General features: G+C 33.0%; 1 protein-coding gene across 5 annotated transcripts in view; it reads left to right on the forward strand.

The window, feature by feature from the left end:
* The window catches only part of EndoA (SH3 domain containing GRB2 like, endophilin-A), a 150,955-nt gene that overhangs the window by 44,216 nt on the left and 88,779 nt on the right, over positions 1–17,960 (forward strand). For all 5 annotated transcript variants that reach the window (XM_088273469.1, XM_088273471.1, XM_088273468.1 and 2 more), the window contains exon 2: positions 2,739–2,777. The gene's annotated coding sequence lies outside the window, so the exon portion shown is untranslated. The remainder of the gene's footprint in view (positions 1–2,738; positions 2,778–17,960) is intronic.

A 17,960-nucleotide genomic window follows, 5' to 3' on the forward strand; every position in this document is an offset into this window, starting at 1 on the left:
GATTTAGCGATTCTCTGGCAAAGTTTAATGGAAAGTAGGCGAACAGTAACAAAATATACCGCAGGACACTTATACCCCTGACGAGTTGCGTTAGGCGAGAATTCTGGATAAACGGGTAATAGGGATGATTGAATTATTTAATAATATCACACTCGGTCAGTGTAAAGAGAAAATTATTTTTTACATGGGATGAGAAGGGATTAGCAGTTTTATTTTTGCTTTTCACCGAAATAAATTTTAAAATTTCATTTATTGATTCGGCAGTCACTTTGTGGTAAAATCTATCCATTTTCAATTAATGTACTACTGAGTAAATACCATTTTTCGTGTCACTAAAGTCACATTTTAAATGTCACAAAAGTGGTATTTACTAAGTAAAACATTAATTAAAAATTTTGAAATATAAAAAAATTGACATCTCAATATAGATGAAGAAGAATATGAAAGTCTGGGCGCGCTGTAAATGTCCAGGTTTCCATACTGTTCTTCATCTGTGTTGAGATGTAAAAAAAAATGTTTTATTTTTATTTTTTAAAACTCAGTGGAGATAAACAAATATTTGGACACGCAAAATGTTGTAAAATATGCATTTATTTATGTGCGTGTTTACAGAAAACTGACATAAATAAACTATCAACATTATTTATATCGTAGTCGTACAGTCACCAACTAACAAAACGTAAAATGTTCAGGAGGGCCATTTAAGTTTATTTTGCTTGGCAAGAAAATAAACATCAATGCAGTTAGTAATTTTTAACAAGTAAATTATACTTCCAAGTTTAAAATCCTTTGGGACTTTTTTCAGGGCAATATTAAGCTAGTAAGATATCAAATAATCAATGATCACGTTTTTGTAAAAAAAATGCACTTGGTCACTTTCTCCTGTATGACTACGATATGTAGAATGAACGTATAAATACGTTCACGTAAATCCATTTATTTTTTGTACTAGGCGTCAAAAAAAGTTCTGTATACATATATCAATAAAAAATATTGTCTAAATTGTTCGAATTTGGTCTAATCTACGACTGTAACGGGTGTTGGGAACTTTCTCAACAGGGCTATAAATTTCATCTGCCGTTTTGGATAAGCCTCTCATAATTCCCGAATCTTTGTCTCGGTTCGGCGGTAGATAAAGTGCTTTAGATCGGATAAACTTGCAGATAATGCTATCAGCGTGTGTATATCAAATATATTCCACGTACAAACACACACATGGATATCACCTGTAACTATTACATAGTCTCTGTACTAGTTTAACTAACTAACCACCACGCCGCTTCTCCGCAGGGGTAGGCAGAGAGAATATAACGCCATACCACTCTGTCTTTGCAAACATTCTTCGCCTCTTCCACACAGAAATAACGCTAATCATATAAAATCAAATATGAAAACTAACTATTGTAAACAGTTACTTATTTTCAACAAATAACAATGCAAATCATTTTGAGGATTTGTTTTTAAATCTTCGAATTGTTGATAAATTCTTTTTCTAACCCTTATCCGCGCTCCCCCCCGCCTCCGTAGTGTAATGGTCAGCACGCTCGGCTACCGTTCTGGAGGACCCGGGTTCGATTCCCAGGGGGGGTAAGAATAAATATGAGTGATTTTTTCACTGTAATATTTATTCAATACTACCCTGGACTGGTACTTGAAGCGGAGGGCTGATCACCTTTCCTTCATGTGTAAACGATCAAGATAACACTGCGTTTATATGACGCAGTGCCCTATGCACCATTGGGGTGCGGATAAGGGTTTTATTATTATTATCATCCGCGCTTCAATGGTGCATGGGGCACTGCATCATATAAACGCAGAGTTATCTTGATCGTTCACACGTGAAGGAAAGGTGACAGCCCTCCGCTTCAGGTACCAGTCCAGGGTAATAATGAATAAATATCAGAGTAAAAAAACACTTATATTTATCAAACCCCCCCTGGAAATCGAACCCGGGACCTCCAGAATGATAACCGAGCGACAGGTATATATTAATAGGTGAAATTAAATTTCTACTTAAAAATGTCTCCTTTTTTTTGATCAAAGAAGTATTTATTACAAAATATGTATTTCGTGACCTGTTACCACCCTTTCAACAAATTTAACGTTTGTTTTTCAGCTTAAAAAATAATCTTTCCCCGTTTTAAAAAATGTTTTCATATCTTCATAAAGATATTGGAGATTTCTTTCAGGACAAAAGTTTCAGCGTTATTCTGCATTAGCCGTTTTTGTACGGAGAAGGGGTGGATCAAAATAAAAGGAGAAATAATGATGATCGATTCCGAAGCTGACGGGAGATAACTTAGAATCGACAGCTGACGACAAAGTGATAAGGCCACAAGGTCTCGTTTGGCAGCCAGTATTATATTTAATAAAAAAACTGCTTGTAAAAATATTTTAAAGTATCAAAATCAAACACTGATTTTTAGAGCCTACGAAACACATCAAAATTTTGTGACAATTGTTTTGTTTGTACGCGAGTTTGAGGTCCTTTTTTAAGCGGTACACAGGTAAAAAATATTGGAAACCATTGCCTGAGGAGGATAAATCAAGTTTTTTTTACTAAGGATTTGAACGTTTTCCGCAGTTTCGACTTTATTTGCTGGGCGTGTCGAAAGCGTGTATCGCCCGTTTTGAAATGTTCAACATAATACTCTCGTACAAAAATATTGTTTATTTTCTCTCTTATCATGTATCATAAAATGATGTTGAATAATTTACCATAATTTTTTCTGTTTCAGGAATTTTGCTGTACAGTTTTCAAGCCATTGTTTCATAAGGTACGTGGGATATTTTGTCAGTTAATATTTATGATTAAAGTCATAATTTTAGGCATTCATTGTAAATATTTTAATGTTTACTCTGTATTTTTAGTTTTCTTGAATATAATTTATACCGGTTTGAAAAATTTCTTACCAAAATATTTCACGTAATTATCTCTCATTATTTTACATAATATATACAGTAGGTACTGTTAAAATAAGATTATTATTTTAATACAGCTACAAACATAAATTTTTTGTTTTATTATATTATCGTGAAAGTAATATTTTATTTGAACGTTATAAGGGGTTCATGTTTAAAATTTTATTTTAACATTTTCTTCAAAAACCCTTATCCGCACCCCAATGGTGCACAGGGCACTGCATCATATAAACGCAGTGTCACTTTGATCGTTAACACATGAAGGAAAGGTGATAAGCCCTCCGCTTCAGGTACCAGACCAGGCTGATATTGAATATATATCTCAGTGAAAATATCACTTATATTTATTTCACCCTCCCCTGGGAATCGAACCCGGGACCTCCAGGACGGTAGCCGAGCGTGCTGACCATTACACTACGGAGGCGGACAAACATTTACATTTTAACCAGTGAAAATGCCTGAAATGAGTCATTATTTTATTAAAATATAATTATATAACGTTCTCTCCAATAACGCGGTACTTATCTTAAAGTTACAGGGTGGTTTACTGTACTTCTATCTTACTTTTTTCTATGATTATTATATATTTAGTACATTTTTTTCATAAATTTTGTAATCTCCGTATTTCGTACGTATTAATACCTTTACTTTTTTTTAATTATTTAATCATGCTTTATCTTCTAACTATGATTACGTTTTTTGTAAAAATTGGCTCCGGCTGTAAATAATTAAATAAATAAAAATAATGCTTAAAGAAGAATCATATCTTTATCTTGGTAAGAGCCAAAGAATGCATCGTCGTGATATACCTATATATTTTTGTAATCAACTTTTATTTTTATTTTTAATATTCACACGTTTGTTGATTGTTATAATACACGAAATTGTGTAGCTTTATTGTCATGTTAGAACAAAAAAGTTACCCCTTTTTGTCAGAAACTTTTCTGTCATATTACGCAGAGCAAAATTCGTACATCCATCATCCAACACTCTCTCTTTCTCTGTGGTTCTAACCCTTCCAATATCCTTCCTTGCCAACAGCCCTCAAAAGACTTTTAGCTCTGTAATCCCACACTGTACTCCAGAACCTTTTCCCTTATAAAGAGCTATAATAACTACCCTCCTCTAATCGACGACCGTATATCCCTCCTCCATATATAAAAAAGTCTATATATTCATATGATTTTGCCACCACACTAAATGAACCCCGCAGCAAAATTATCAAATCCTACGCCTTTCCCATTTTGCATACACTCAATTTAATTCTCGATCTCTTCCATACGAATTGACCGTTTATCATAATTCACGTTTTTTCAACACCGTCGGTGAACATACTTTTTCGAGTCATTAAACCCTTATCCGCACCCAATAGTGTATAGGGCTCTGCATCATATAAATGCAGTGTTATCTTGATCTTTCACACATGAAGGAAAGGTGATCAGCCCTCTTTTTCAGGCACTAGTCCAGGGTAATATCGAATAAATATTAGAGTGAAAAAATCACTTATATTTATTTAACCTTATTTTATTTAAGTGAATATACAGCATTTTATGTTTTTACGTTCTATGTGTCGAACACGGCTCCCGTGTCCATACAAATATTGCAGCCATGCGTTGACGGTAGTCGTGATGAATACGTACAAAGCTAAGAATTTGTAGCCGGTTTTATGTGTTTTGAAAACACGAAGGAACACATTTATGATGTTAAAATAGAAAGTATAATTAGATTTCGAACAAAGTTATGTGTTTTTAAAAATCCGCAAATTTCTTCATCATTTTATAAGCATTTAACGCGTTATACCCGACCACACAATTTTTTTGTTGACATGGTCGGGAGCACAACTTCTGGCATGATAACTGAAGTTCATATTCGCTTTTCGCACTTATCGCAATGTGCAAGTTCAATAGCTGTGTTGATGTTATCTATGTTTTTTTTTTTTTGCGTATGGGTGGAAAAATTATACTATTTTTATAACATATCCGTTCTGTGGGTGTATGAATTTTTATCTTGAACCACCCACCCTTTGCGATAAACGCCGTCTGTGGGTTGTCTAACATCCTGTAAAGTGCGGCCCTGGAAGTAAGGAACAGACTAGAGATTATTTTATTTAAATATCAGTATAATTATGTAAACTAAAAATAAATAAAAAAAACATCCCTGTGTGCAAAACAAATTTTAGACTGATTGTGTTAAATGGTAAAGAATCCCTGTATAATATTGTCTGGGAGAGGTACATATGTATGATCTTTTGAAAATCTTGAGTGAGTGAGAATGACTGGTGAAGATTTAGGTGCGTATTGTGTTTAACAAACCCAATGAATCAACAACAAAATCCGAAACTACTATCTCAAAAATATTGAATCACGGTCATATCGCTCACTCCTTATAACAACGTCATAAATAAAATAAAAACTTGATTTTTCAGGACATAGTTTTTAAAGTTTAACAATATAATAATTAAACAATAACTTTTCTTCAAAAAAATGGAAAAACAACACTTTCTGCCCTGTAGCGGGTAAATATTAAGTTAAAAATATGCCGCTTTTGCTGGGATATATTACGTTTTCTGGGCACTTCAAAAACATGCACAACTGAAAATTGACGATTTTTGATATATGACGTTAATATATTATTAGATTAAAACCAATATTTTTAGCTTTTCCACTTTATTTTTATTTGACCAGCGACCGGGTTTCGTCGTTACCGACATCATCAGACTGGTCATCATGTCGGTAACGACGAAACCCGGTAGCTGGTCAAATAAAAATAAAGTGGAAAAGCTAAAAATATTGGTTTTAATCTAATAATATATTAAAAATGCAATTCCATCACGAAGTGTCAGTGGATAATATAAATCTATATATGACGTTGTTGAAAGGAGTGAGCGATATCTCATATTTTAGTTACCTCAAACTATTGATATCACTATAACCAATTGACGCACCAATCAATGACAGTGTCAATATTAAATACACATATTTTTTTATGCAAACTTTGTATCGTATATATTTATTTTTCAAATTTATGTTTTACTCGGTAAATATCACTATTTCTTAAAATCTGTTGTGACATGCTTTTCGATACGTTCCGTATCATTTTCAACCGCCGTATGAGCGCTTGTGCACTACAGGAATTTTACCGTACGGCAGTCCGTTTTTTTTTTATTTTTTTTTTTAATAAAAGCGACTACCAGTTCAGCGTGATTTACGCAATTTACGCGCACCGTGATCACGCACCTAACGTGAAACGCCCTATGTGAAGCTAATTTTGAACCCAACTCTAAAATTCAGCTGAGGGGGTAGGAGCTGTTTCGTATTTTTATTTATTTATTAAATTATTATTATTTATTTAATTTTTTATTTCTTATCAGTGATATATTTATTTTGCAATGCTCTCTCTCTTTTTGTCTCTCGCATTAAACTTCTCTTATTCTCTATATTTTTCAAGAAGTTTTACTTCTGTCACGTATATGATGTTGCACGCGCATTTTTTAAAATCGAAAATATTTAAAAAATAATAATAATAAAAAATCAGGTGTTCCTTCTCTACTTTATTATATATAGATTTTGTATAGATGGCCCTTTCCGTCCCTTAGGTCAATATTTGATCTCCCGAATTGTCCATTACCGCTCTTATTGTCACGTCCAAGCTCATAATTCAAACCACAAATTGGATCAATGATTATTGACCATGGATTGTACTAGAGACGTTCATAGACTACTTTATATTGATAATTTGCGCCCAGTGCCCGTACTTACGTTTGAGCCATGATTGCGTGATCGTAATTCAATACTCCTGATCTGCGAGGACATTCGATTTAATCACTTGGTCATTCGATTATTATTGGTTTGGCAACACTACATTCCAATTTTTTTTTGCAAAATAACATGATGGTGACCTACGGCGCGTTTTTTTAAGTACGTAGTGTTTTTGTATTAAAAATAAACAAGTAATCTTTTTGTAACAATTTTATTTTAAGCAGAAAAATCAACACTTTTATTCATTTTTCAACGTAATCACCACCAATATTTTATTTATTGTTTTGGCATTTACTTTGTGGTAAGACATGTTAAAATGATTAAGGAAACACTTGTTTTTATATTACTCGAGTTTTAACTTAAGTGGTATAAAAACAAGTGTTTCCCTAATCATTTTTACCACCAATATTAATATACTTGTCAAATCGAATTTAGCTTATAGCTTTTGTATTCCGTCGTGATAAAAGTTTGCCGCCGTAAAGACGCTAGGAATGAAGTGGAAAATGAATGAATTACGAATAATAATGAAGTAAAAATGAGGTATCTTAATATATTATTAGATTAAAACCAATATTTTTAGCTTTTCCACTTTATTTTTATTTGACCAGCGACCGGGTTTCGTCGTTACCGACATCATCTGACTGGTGGGAGGCTATACAAATTGTTATGTTATATATAAAACAAGGCAGGACTTGATAACCATGATTTGATATAAATTTGTTGAGCAATTAATTTAATTTGAGTGAATTTAAGTATTGTATGATATTGATAATATTTTTTATAAAGGTTTTTTTGTATTGAGAGCACGATTTTAAATAAAGTTATAATCTGTATAATATAATGAGGTATCCTAAATAGGTATCTTAATCAAGGAGGTTTCAAAGAGAGATGTGTTAAATCATATTGATTTTGGATTAGCTTTCATTTGCCATGCATTTCGAGAAAGCAATATCACCGAATTATCTAGTTTTTAATGACTGAACCCTGCTTATTTCACGCGCGTTACTTTTAATCATACTCTGTTTTGAAGATCTGAGCATGAAGCACACGACTAATTTATCCATTTATCCTGTTTTATAATTTACGGGGTTAATCCGTGAGTTATTTCCACTCTGTTAGCACCGCGACGGGGTTGTGTTTTAAATAGATAAGTAATAATTCTCTTTAACTTGAAATATTTTCAACCCCCTTTTAAACCCCCACCCTCAAAAGATGTCGCGTTTCTGCGAAAGAGTTACGCTATCCAATTATATTTTTTTTAGCATGGAAATTACTTTGATTTGTATTTCAATTATATTACTTGGAAAACACAAATTATCCTTTTGTTTTGTTTCGTTGTTTGTTCCACTGTACAATATCTCGTCTGTCAGATAAGATAAGCATGACACATTCATACATACTAAAATTTGGGTAGAGTTGAACCTCGAGTTACGAAGGTTCCGGTTTACGAACGAAATCCTGTAGAGAAAGTGTTTCGGTTTGCGCACAGGTAGTCAACTACGTGGAATGAGATTTCGGTTACCATGGAAGAATTAAAACAGATTTATTTTGAGCAGAAAAATAGACAAATGAAGAAAGTTTAATATTCCCAATTCTTTGTTTCAAGAAATAAAATCATGAATAAAATCGAAATAAAATCACTACATATTGACGCATACTTGACGAGAACTTGGGCATAAAATGGCATTCGAAATAAATAAACCAAAGCCTTTGTCAAAGAAAAACCTTAAAAACATCATCGAAAAGGTGCGGTTGAATTTTTTAAAAATTAAAAAAATTGTAAATCCATGCCAAAACGGATTGAAGAAGGAATAAAAAAACGAGGAAGAACGAAGTAGGTACTGGTTTTGTTGGTTTTTGATAATTGTGAGTGTTATGTACCCAAATAATTTTATTTGAAATAAATATTTGGTTTTTTTAAATTATATAAGCATTTTTGATTTTTGTGCGAATAAATCGAAAATCTACAAATTATCAAAAAATTGACAAAAATTTTTTTGCTAAATAGGCAATTTTTTGGTACATCTTCTTTAAACAGTGTTGTTTAATAATTTGGACTAAAAATCTACCAAGAAATGACAAAATTTTTTTTTTTTTCAAAAAAACTGTTTTTTTTGTCTGGAAAGATTTGAGTGCTCGCTACTGTATATATATACTGAGATAATGTAACGAATATCATATTTTGTTTATTAAAAGCATTGTTAACTTTGCGGCATAGTAATATAACACTCTCCTTATAATTCATCGTTCACTTTGTGTAATACCACTTTAATAAACACTTATTCGTGACTACCGGTTTCGAAATAATCATTCTATCATCAGGTCTTTAATTTTTTTAACGAATATCATCCCAATATTAAGCTAGTCTGTTCCTAGCATTGGATTTCAATTTGGTCTCAGGTATTCGTACAGTGTTATTGAAGGTAAACAATCACCATTAATTTGCTAAGCTCATGACGGTAATGGGATGTGTTACCTTAGCACTGGGTTGCGTGTGATTATTTATGTGTTTGGTACTTTCGTGCAGGTCAATCGAGTTTTTCTTAATTTTCTGAAAATGGGTTTTAAATTACAGTACTTAGCGTAGTATTAAAGGTTTAGTCGGCGTATAAAAAGAATAACAAAAACTAATCATACTCTCCTGTTGTTGCTACGAAATTTCGGGAAATCATTTAACATTTGTATATATTTTGAAAAAACTAACTAACTAACCATCACGCCGCTTCCCCGCAGGGGTAGGCAGAGAGAATAGAGCGCCACACCACTCTGTCCTTGCAAACATTCTTCGCCTCTTCCACGTTCATGCATCTCCTCATACATACCCGCCGATTGTTATGACTCCTAACCTGACCACTTTCAAGTATTTGGCATACCTGATCGTGCCATGTTTTTCTCGGTCTTCCTCTGCTTCTTTTCCCGCTAACATTCGCCTCATAAATTTGTTTTACCGTTCTTTCCTCACTCATTCGTTCTACATGTCCAAACCATCTCAACACACCTTTCTTAATTTTATCGATAGTGCTTATCTCAGTATATATTTTATGTTGTAATAAATATTCCGTGTGCTTAAAGTCAATGTAAATGCAGCCCGGTACCATTAATGTTAACGAAATTTCCAAAGATTGTAACAAGAAATTTGGGCATAACTCTTATATTTCTAGCATTTTCTCTATTTTTTCGTTCACATACATAAAGCGTCATGAGATTTACGATATATGTGGGTTTTAAAAATTTCGGTAGTTTGGTTGTCATGTTTTCATGGGCGGAATGGTAAATGTTACACGTGTGTTAAGTGATCATTATAAAAAAAACTTTTTCAAACCCTTATCCGCACCCACTGGTGCATAAGGCACTGCATCGTATTCACACAGTGTTACCTTGATCGTTACTTACATGAAGGCAATATCGCTCCTATGCTTCGATGACCAATCCAGGGTAAAATTAAATAAACATTAGAGTGTAAATCCACTAATATTTTTTTTCACTGCCCCTGTAAATTGAACCAGGGAACTCTAGCACGGTAGGTAAACATGCTAACCATTACACCACGGAGGTGGACATAGTTACAAAAATGTTATAGTTTAATTCAATTAATTGCTTTTGACGTACCTTAATACTAGTTACGCTGTTCCTCTCCAAAAAAGGACTAAGATCTTGTGCTTGGAGAGAGACTTACATTATTAGGTAGATAATAATTTCTCAGTGGTTTCTTAAAAGTTTTCAGAGAAGGTGCATTTTTTTTTACAAGAGAGGTAATTTTTAATTGTTTATTGTTTATACTTTGTTTATATGTTTTGAATGATAAAATAAAATGAAATATGAATGATAAAATACACGCTTGTAAAGTGATCACTTGACCGGCCTATGATATGTCATAAGCCCTAAAAATATGAAGACTTCCTTATTCATGTGTCAAGATGTCAAATGTTACAATATTGCCCGCTAATGTTTAAGATCAGGCCTTTCTCAAACGAAAAAGGTCTGAATTTACGCGCAACGTGTTCACGCACCGATCCGATCAAGAGCTCCGATCCGAAGAAAGATGGACAAAAGCACAAGCCAATCCAAGCCAATCGTCGTTTTAAAACGCTAACTGACGTGCCGGACGGTAAAATTACACGGAATTACATGGAATCCCGGGTAGTGGACAAGCGCCCAATGTCAAGCTTTTTACTAAAAAATAATTTTATTCAAATATCATTTAAATATTCATTACAATACCATATTTTATCATTTTGACGAATTTTATAAATATTTATATTGTAATAACGTAAGCGCAAACATTGTTTCGTCTAATCGATTTGGAAAAAAGTAATATAAGAATATATTTTCCGTGAAAAAAGGTACCGGAAATTGCGCCGCGTTACATGGAAAAAAAGCCCTGCTTAAGACTCTTTCGTCCTTTCGTCCTCTGTACTACGTTATAATGTTTTATCTCTTTATTACAATCCCAGATGACAGTTTACATTGTAATATCACACATCATGCGCGCTAAGCCTTACAACGTAACGTGAAAAGGTTTCGGTGTTAATGTCCCCCCGCAAAGAGGTTTTATTATTTCGCACTTCATTGTTTTTCTGACAGGAGAGCTTTATCATTTTAGTTAAAGATTTTTCAGATTTTTATATTTTAAAGGTTGAACATGCCATTGTCATATCTTGTGGTGTCGTTATTACATTTTAAAAAATGTAATCAATGCCCTTGTTATACGTACATATATGAACGTCTACACACATAACTTAGATACTGAACTTATAGAAAAAAACTGTAATAATAGCATTATCCTTAACCTTACCTATGTAGATGTAACATATCGAGATTTGTGATTTTTAGTGAATCGAGTTAAATTACCCTTTAAAGTTATAAAAATGCCATCTTAAATGAACGTCTTTGATTTGTCACTTTTAATTTAAAATAAAACTAACTAACTAACTATCACGCCGCTACCGCAGGGCTAGGCAGAGAGAGTATGACGCCAGACCATTCTGTCTTTGCAAACAATTCTCGCCTATTCCACATTCATGCATCTCCTCATACATATCCCCCGATTATTCCGACTTGACCTCATTGAAGTATTTGAAATGCTTTAATTTTTTATTTACGTAATTAAATAATTGATTGTGTTACTTTTTTGCTCCTGTTTTTACTGGTTCAAAATGAGAATTTATTTTTCAAATCTTTCAAAATCGTATTGTGGTCCCTAGTTAGTGTCTCAGACTCGTCTTTCTGGGTTCAAGCCTTCTCTACCGCAACTTGATTTCTATTTTTAATAAAGGGCCTTCTAGGCTCAAAAAACACTGTGAAAGAAAATTGTATTTATTGTATAAACGCAAATATTTCAATTTTTTTTCCTCACAAAAGGTATACGACAAAGACCAAGAAAAATATGTTGAATATTTTCAAAAATGTGCATGAATTTTGTATTAATGGCGTCAAAAATGATTGTAGACAAGTTTGTAATATAGTTTTATCACGCGAACCAAAAATTTTATCGCCTTTTTTGTGGAAATTTTAACGTACTTGTCACAGCATAAACTTTTGTACTTTCTTGAAATTTTGTACTTCCTTGAAACATTCTTGTAGGCACTTGGAATGCTGTTAAATATTATGCAAATTGGACATTTCATGCACAGTTTGTTCATTTGAATAAAGCTTCATTTCGTTCAAAATTCCAATACTGGTTCAGTGGTAAACCCTTATTCCGGCTGTCCTCATTTCAATATTTCAACAGGATCAATATTCTACGCAACACGTCAACCAACTCTAATGTATGCAATAAAATCCACGCATTTCAAAAATATGGTATACATATATGGTAAAATCTTCGTTCGTCAAAAACAGAGTCGAAAAAATATAACATACTGATTGATAGAATCAATGTTTCAACAACAATTTTTAAAAATAATTGCATTCCAAGATATTCAATTTTTATTATTTTTAGTATCTGATGGTACTAGATTTTTCACCCTACGGATGATATAATCAAGATTTACGATGACAACACCATATCGCCCAGTCCTTTCAAGAACGTCATAAATAAAAAATCGTCAATTTTCAGTTGTGCTTGTTTCGGAATGCCCAGAAAATATACTATATCCCAGCAAAAGCGGCATATTTTTAAATTAATATATACCCGCTACAGGGCAGAAAGTGTTGTTTTTGCATTTTGAAGAAAAGGTATTGATAAATTATTTTTTAAATATACTTAATATTTTTCAAATGGAGAAAAAACATTCAGGTTTTACCTAAAAAGATCTGTTGCACAGTAAAAAGTTCAATAAGTGGCTTGATATTTATTTTTAAAACATTTTAACGACACAAAGTGACATTCTTTTGAAAATGCCATAACTAGGCAAAACAATTGTCACAAAATCAATTTTTTATATGTCTATGTTAATAAAATACAACTTAGTCGGCTCAAAAAATCTGTGTTTGATTTAAAAATTAATACATAAATTAAAATGGAGTTTTACAAATTAAACCCCAAATCATAAATAATAGTGATGTTCTTGAACGACTGATTAATATTTGTTTAAGCTCAAAATATATACATCGAAAATTCTTACTCTTATTTAGATTCAATTAAGTCATTTGGAATGTTAGACAAAGCATATTCGATGGGCGTGTAAATTTGTATCAGTGAATTTATTTATCTCACTTTATTCCAATAAATTGATTTCAACTACCAACATTTAAATAAAAATACTTGGCCGGTAACCAAAGTCTGAGGATGCTAAGTGTTGGATGAAATTCCTCGTTATCGCTCGAATACACAAATAAAAATGTAGTGTATTATTCATCGGGGGAATGTTTTAATCCATTTAAATGTATACAATGCAGTTGACAGACTAATTGACTGCGCTAAGAATTACAATAATAATATCAAATTTAATAATTACGTATTTTTCTTATGACACTGTAAAGTAATATCGACACTGGAAAGGAACAAAGATTAAAGCGCCATTTTGACTTGATACGTTTTTCCAACCGGTTTCGACACCTTGTCATCTTCAGAGATGATACATTGAATATGTACCTGAAGATAATGAGGTGCTTGTCGAAAACGGAAAAAAGTACCTAAAAATAAAAATGGTTATAAACAATGTTTGAATTTTAAAGATAATGAGGTGCTTGTCGAAAACGGAAAAAAAGTACCAAAAAATAAAAATGGTTAAAAACAAAGTTTGAATTTTGTTTTATAAATATGATAGAAATACCGTCTGTTAAAAGCTGATTTTAGTATAGCGAAAATTCGTGTGAAATACTACGAAATCACATTAAAAAAAAAAAGTTGTTTACATATTCAAATATTAAAACTTGTTAAAGTTGCTGGGGCAACATAAAGCTAGGCTCAAACGACGCAGAAAAATAATCTGTTAAAAATACCATTTTATACCTCACCGTTTGAATTTTCGACTTCAGTCAAATTGATTTTAAATTGAACTGAAATAATCATTGTTTGCCAATAAACAATATGCTCGCGTGGGAGTCAGACTGTATCCATTGAGCTCTAAAGAGAATAAAAATAAACAGCACTTTCGGCAAATTAAAATGCGTCTGTTTAAAAATAAATATAGGATGCTTTTTTTTATAGAGGTATACAAATTCGAATTTCCCGCAGTAAATTGATGGTGGCACCCGCCGTTTATCATGTTGCGCCATCTTGTTGAAACCACAGCTCTATCAATGCCATTTAACTGAGGTACGTAGAAGTCAGTAAGCACGATTTTGTGGCGTTCTCCGTTGATCTGGCCGGCATCGTATTAAAAAAAAAATGGGCCAACGATACCACCTGCCCATAAAGCACACCAAACAGCGACTTTTAAGGGATGTAAGGGCGTCTCCACTCCAAATTCGGCAATTCTGCTTATTGACATAGCCATTTAACCAAAAATGTGGCTTATTGGTGAACAAAATTTTGCGTCGAAAAAGAGGATCAAGTTGAATATTATGTTCGGCCCATCCACCGAACCTACGACGCGCATAATGGTCATTCAGTCTATTCACGGTAAAATGACAAAACGTACTGACTACAAATCAACTGTTAACTTTCAAATTGACAGTCTGTAGAATCAATGTTGCTAGTTGAAAAACCAAACCTCTAAAAAAATACCCTACATAACGCTCAATATTGTTAACAACGTCTTAGTACAGAGGCCGAGACAATACAGTTTTTTTTATTATTAATTTAATAATAAATAAATTTATTAATAGAAATAAATTTTACTCAAGAAATAAATAAATAAATTTTTAATCAATGTCGATATTAAATTGGTAATTTTCTCGCCGTCAAGGCATTTACATTATTTAATCAATCGAAAGTTTGTAATAAACTTTGACGCGGATCAGTGTAGATTTAGTGTTGTCGATTTAGTTGCGAATTGCCCATAGCTGAAATAATGATTAGGTACTCGAGTCAAGTCAAAAGGGAAGCACATGTTTCCGTCGCGCGTCGATAATTACCGAATGCAATCGATACATTCTCTTTTGCTTTGTGCCTTGTTTGCTGGTGGAAAGCTCGATGTCTGCGGATGCCGACTGTTCGCTGGTTAGGGGGTACCGCGACCTTAACACGCTAGGGGTGGGGCGGTACTGCCGATCGAAACATTCCCACCAGGAGCGCATGTGCGGAGCGTTGGGACTCCTCTTGCTCTCCCACGCCTCTGGCCGTATCGTACAACCTTCCATGCGGCCTTTCCTCCCGCTCGTTCTGTGCTCCTGATATTTTTCGATGCGCGCATTCGTTAGTTTTACGATTTTCGCTAAAAATCCGTCAAAACGTGACATGCAACAATATGTAATTTTATAAAATTTGTCCGCTTCCGTAGTATAATGGTCAGCACGCTCGACTACCATACTGGAGGTCCCGGGTTCGATTCCCAGGAGGGGCCAAATAAATATAAGTGATATTTTCACTCTAATATTTATTCAAATTACCCTGGACTGAAACCTGAAGCGGAGGGCTGATGACCTTTGCTTCAAGTATAAAACGATCAAGATAACACTGTGTTTGTATAATGCAGTGCCCTATGCACCATCGAGTGCGGATAAGAACTGGAAGAAGAATTATATGAAATAAAGACTTACAACATTTTGAATGTGTCCAAATACTTGTTCACAAAATCTGGATTATCCTTAATCACAGGAGTTATTTTCATATTATTTTTTGACATCTTATCAAAGATAAAGATAAAGTGTGTAAAGTGATCACTTAAACCAGCCTATGACGGTCGTCAGCCCCGTAAATTTCCAGACTTCCATATTCTTTTTCATCTTTGATGAGATGTCAAAAAATAAATAAAGACTTATTATTTTTAGAAGAGTTATTTTTATTTCTACCCTTCTTTCTTCTTTGTATTCACGACAGTTGGCTGTAATGTGGGTACACCGTGATTTTTATTTTCTATCGTAAACGATAAAGTAATTTGAATTATTATGAAGATGATAAATATTATATTTGTACGTCAATATTAACTCAAAGCCGAAACCGTAAGCAAACTTTACGAGTTAGCGATTCAATGGTTTGACATTATTATTGTTTTATTACATTCAAAAGCAAACAGCACGTGTTGAAGACTGTCGCGTTTGCTGAGAAAATATTTTCTTTATTGAAGTTCACTTTCAGGGGAAATTTGCTTCAAAGTAACATTCTGTAGCTCCTTAGCTCGGTACGAACCGCTACAATATCTAGCCTGCAAGATCAAAGGGTTATTTGTCTTTATAATGATTATCGTTCGAGAGTGTGGGCTCATTTACTTTCAGGGTATATTATACAGGGTTTTCGCGTGATTCCATGAATTTCATTTACGATTTGTAGTAACGGTTTTAGGATGTATAATTTGGTAGATTTACGTATCAACAATGTTTAATTTTGAAGAACGACTTTTTTTGCAGAAGTGAATATAAAATACGTATGAGTGAGGAAAGAACGGTTAAACAAATTTATGAGGCGAATGTAGTTGGAAAAAGATGCAGAGGAAGACCGAGGAAAACTTGGCACAATCAGGTATGTCAAATACTTGAAAGCGGCCGGGTCAGGAGTCGTAATAATCGTCGGGTATGTATGAGGAGATGCATAAATGTAGAAGAGGCGAAGAATGTTTGCAAAGACAGAGTGGTGTGAGGTTCGATTCCCTCGCCTACCCCTGCGGGGAAGCGGCGTGATGGTTAGTTAGTTTTAGAATATGGAAAATTTTTACAGGGATCACGACCTAAAATTGGCTGGTTTAAATGATCGCTTTATCACCGTGTAATATTCAATTGATTACTAGAATAAACGAGGATGGAGAAAGATTATGATTAATTCAAAAATAAAAATTTATCTCATTTATAAAATTTATTAATATTTTTATTTTATTTTAAATAATTTCGTTTTTTTTTAATTCTTCTTTGATTACAAATTTCAGCCTTAAATAACTATTTATGGTCAATGAATTTTTTTAATTATCTTTTTTACTTAGAAATATAGATACAGCATAGGATTTACATAAAGATACTTATTGTTTTACCTTATTAATTGTAATCGTAATTTCAGTTTATAAAATTGTTTGTGATGTGAACTACATCCTTAATACGAGCATAAGGTACGCTTTATTTGGAGAGGAACCTTATTACTCAAACATCCAAACCAATTAATTAATTTATTTATTGAATTCATTCTCCAATGGGCGGGAATCGAACCCGCGACGCCAGGTTTGCTGTCGAACGCCTACCCAACTACGCCACGGTATCTGTCATTGTCATTTGTATTTTTAAAAAAAAATATATAAAATGCTTCTTTACCTTGAGAAATTGAAAATAAATGTTTTTTTACAACGTTTCGAGTATGTCAAAATACAAATCTGGGTTTTCTCCACTTATCTCAACATAGATGAAGAATAATATAGAAGTCTCTTCCCCAACTACGCCGCGGCGCTTCTAACTTAAATATTTATCATCAAATATTATTCTTGTAAAAATATATAAGTATCGAAAAAAAATTACTATAAAATTACTAAAATAATTAATTTAAAATCTTTCAAAAATGATTTACAAAAACATATAAGGCAAACTCCCGTTTGATTACCATTTATTATTTCTTATTTATATGTACAAACCCTGTAAGCGAACTCCCTCTCTAAACACGAGCAATCTGAAAAAAAAAATATATGTAACTATGTTGATTATTATGATAAAATATGTAACTATGTTGATTACTATGTTGATTGTAACTATGTTGATTATTTTTGCCATACAATGTATCTTTGATTAATGTTTATTATATCGATATTATTTTTCAAA

Source organism: Brachycentrus maculatus, unplaced genomic scaffold (assembly GCF_059751285.1).
Source record: "Brachycentrus maculatus isolate JH-2025_06_01 unplaced genomic scaffold, ASM5975128v1 h1tg000586l, whole genome shotgun sequence".
NCBI lineage: Eukaryota > Metazoa > Arthropoda > Insecta > Trichoptera > Brachycentridae > Brachycentrus > Brachycentrus maculatus.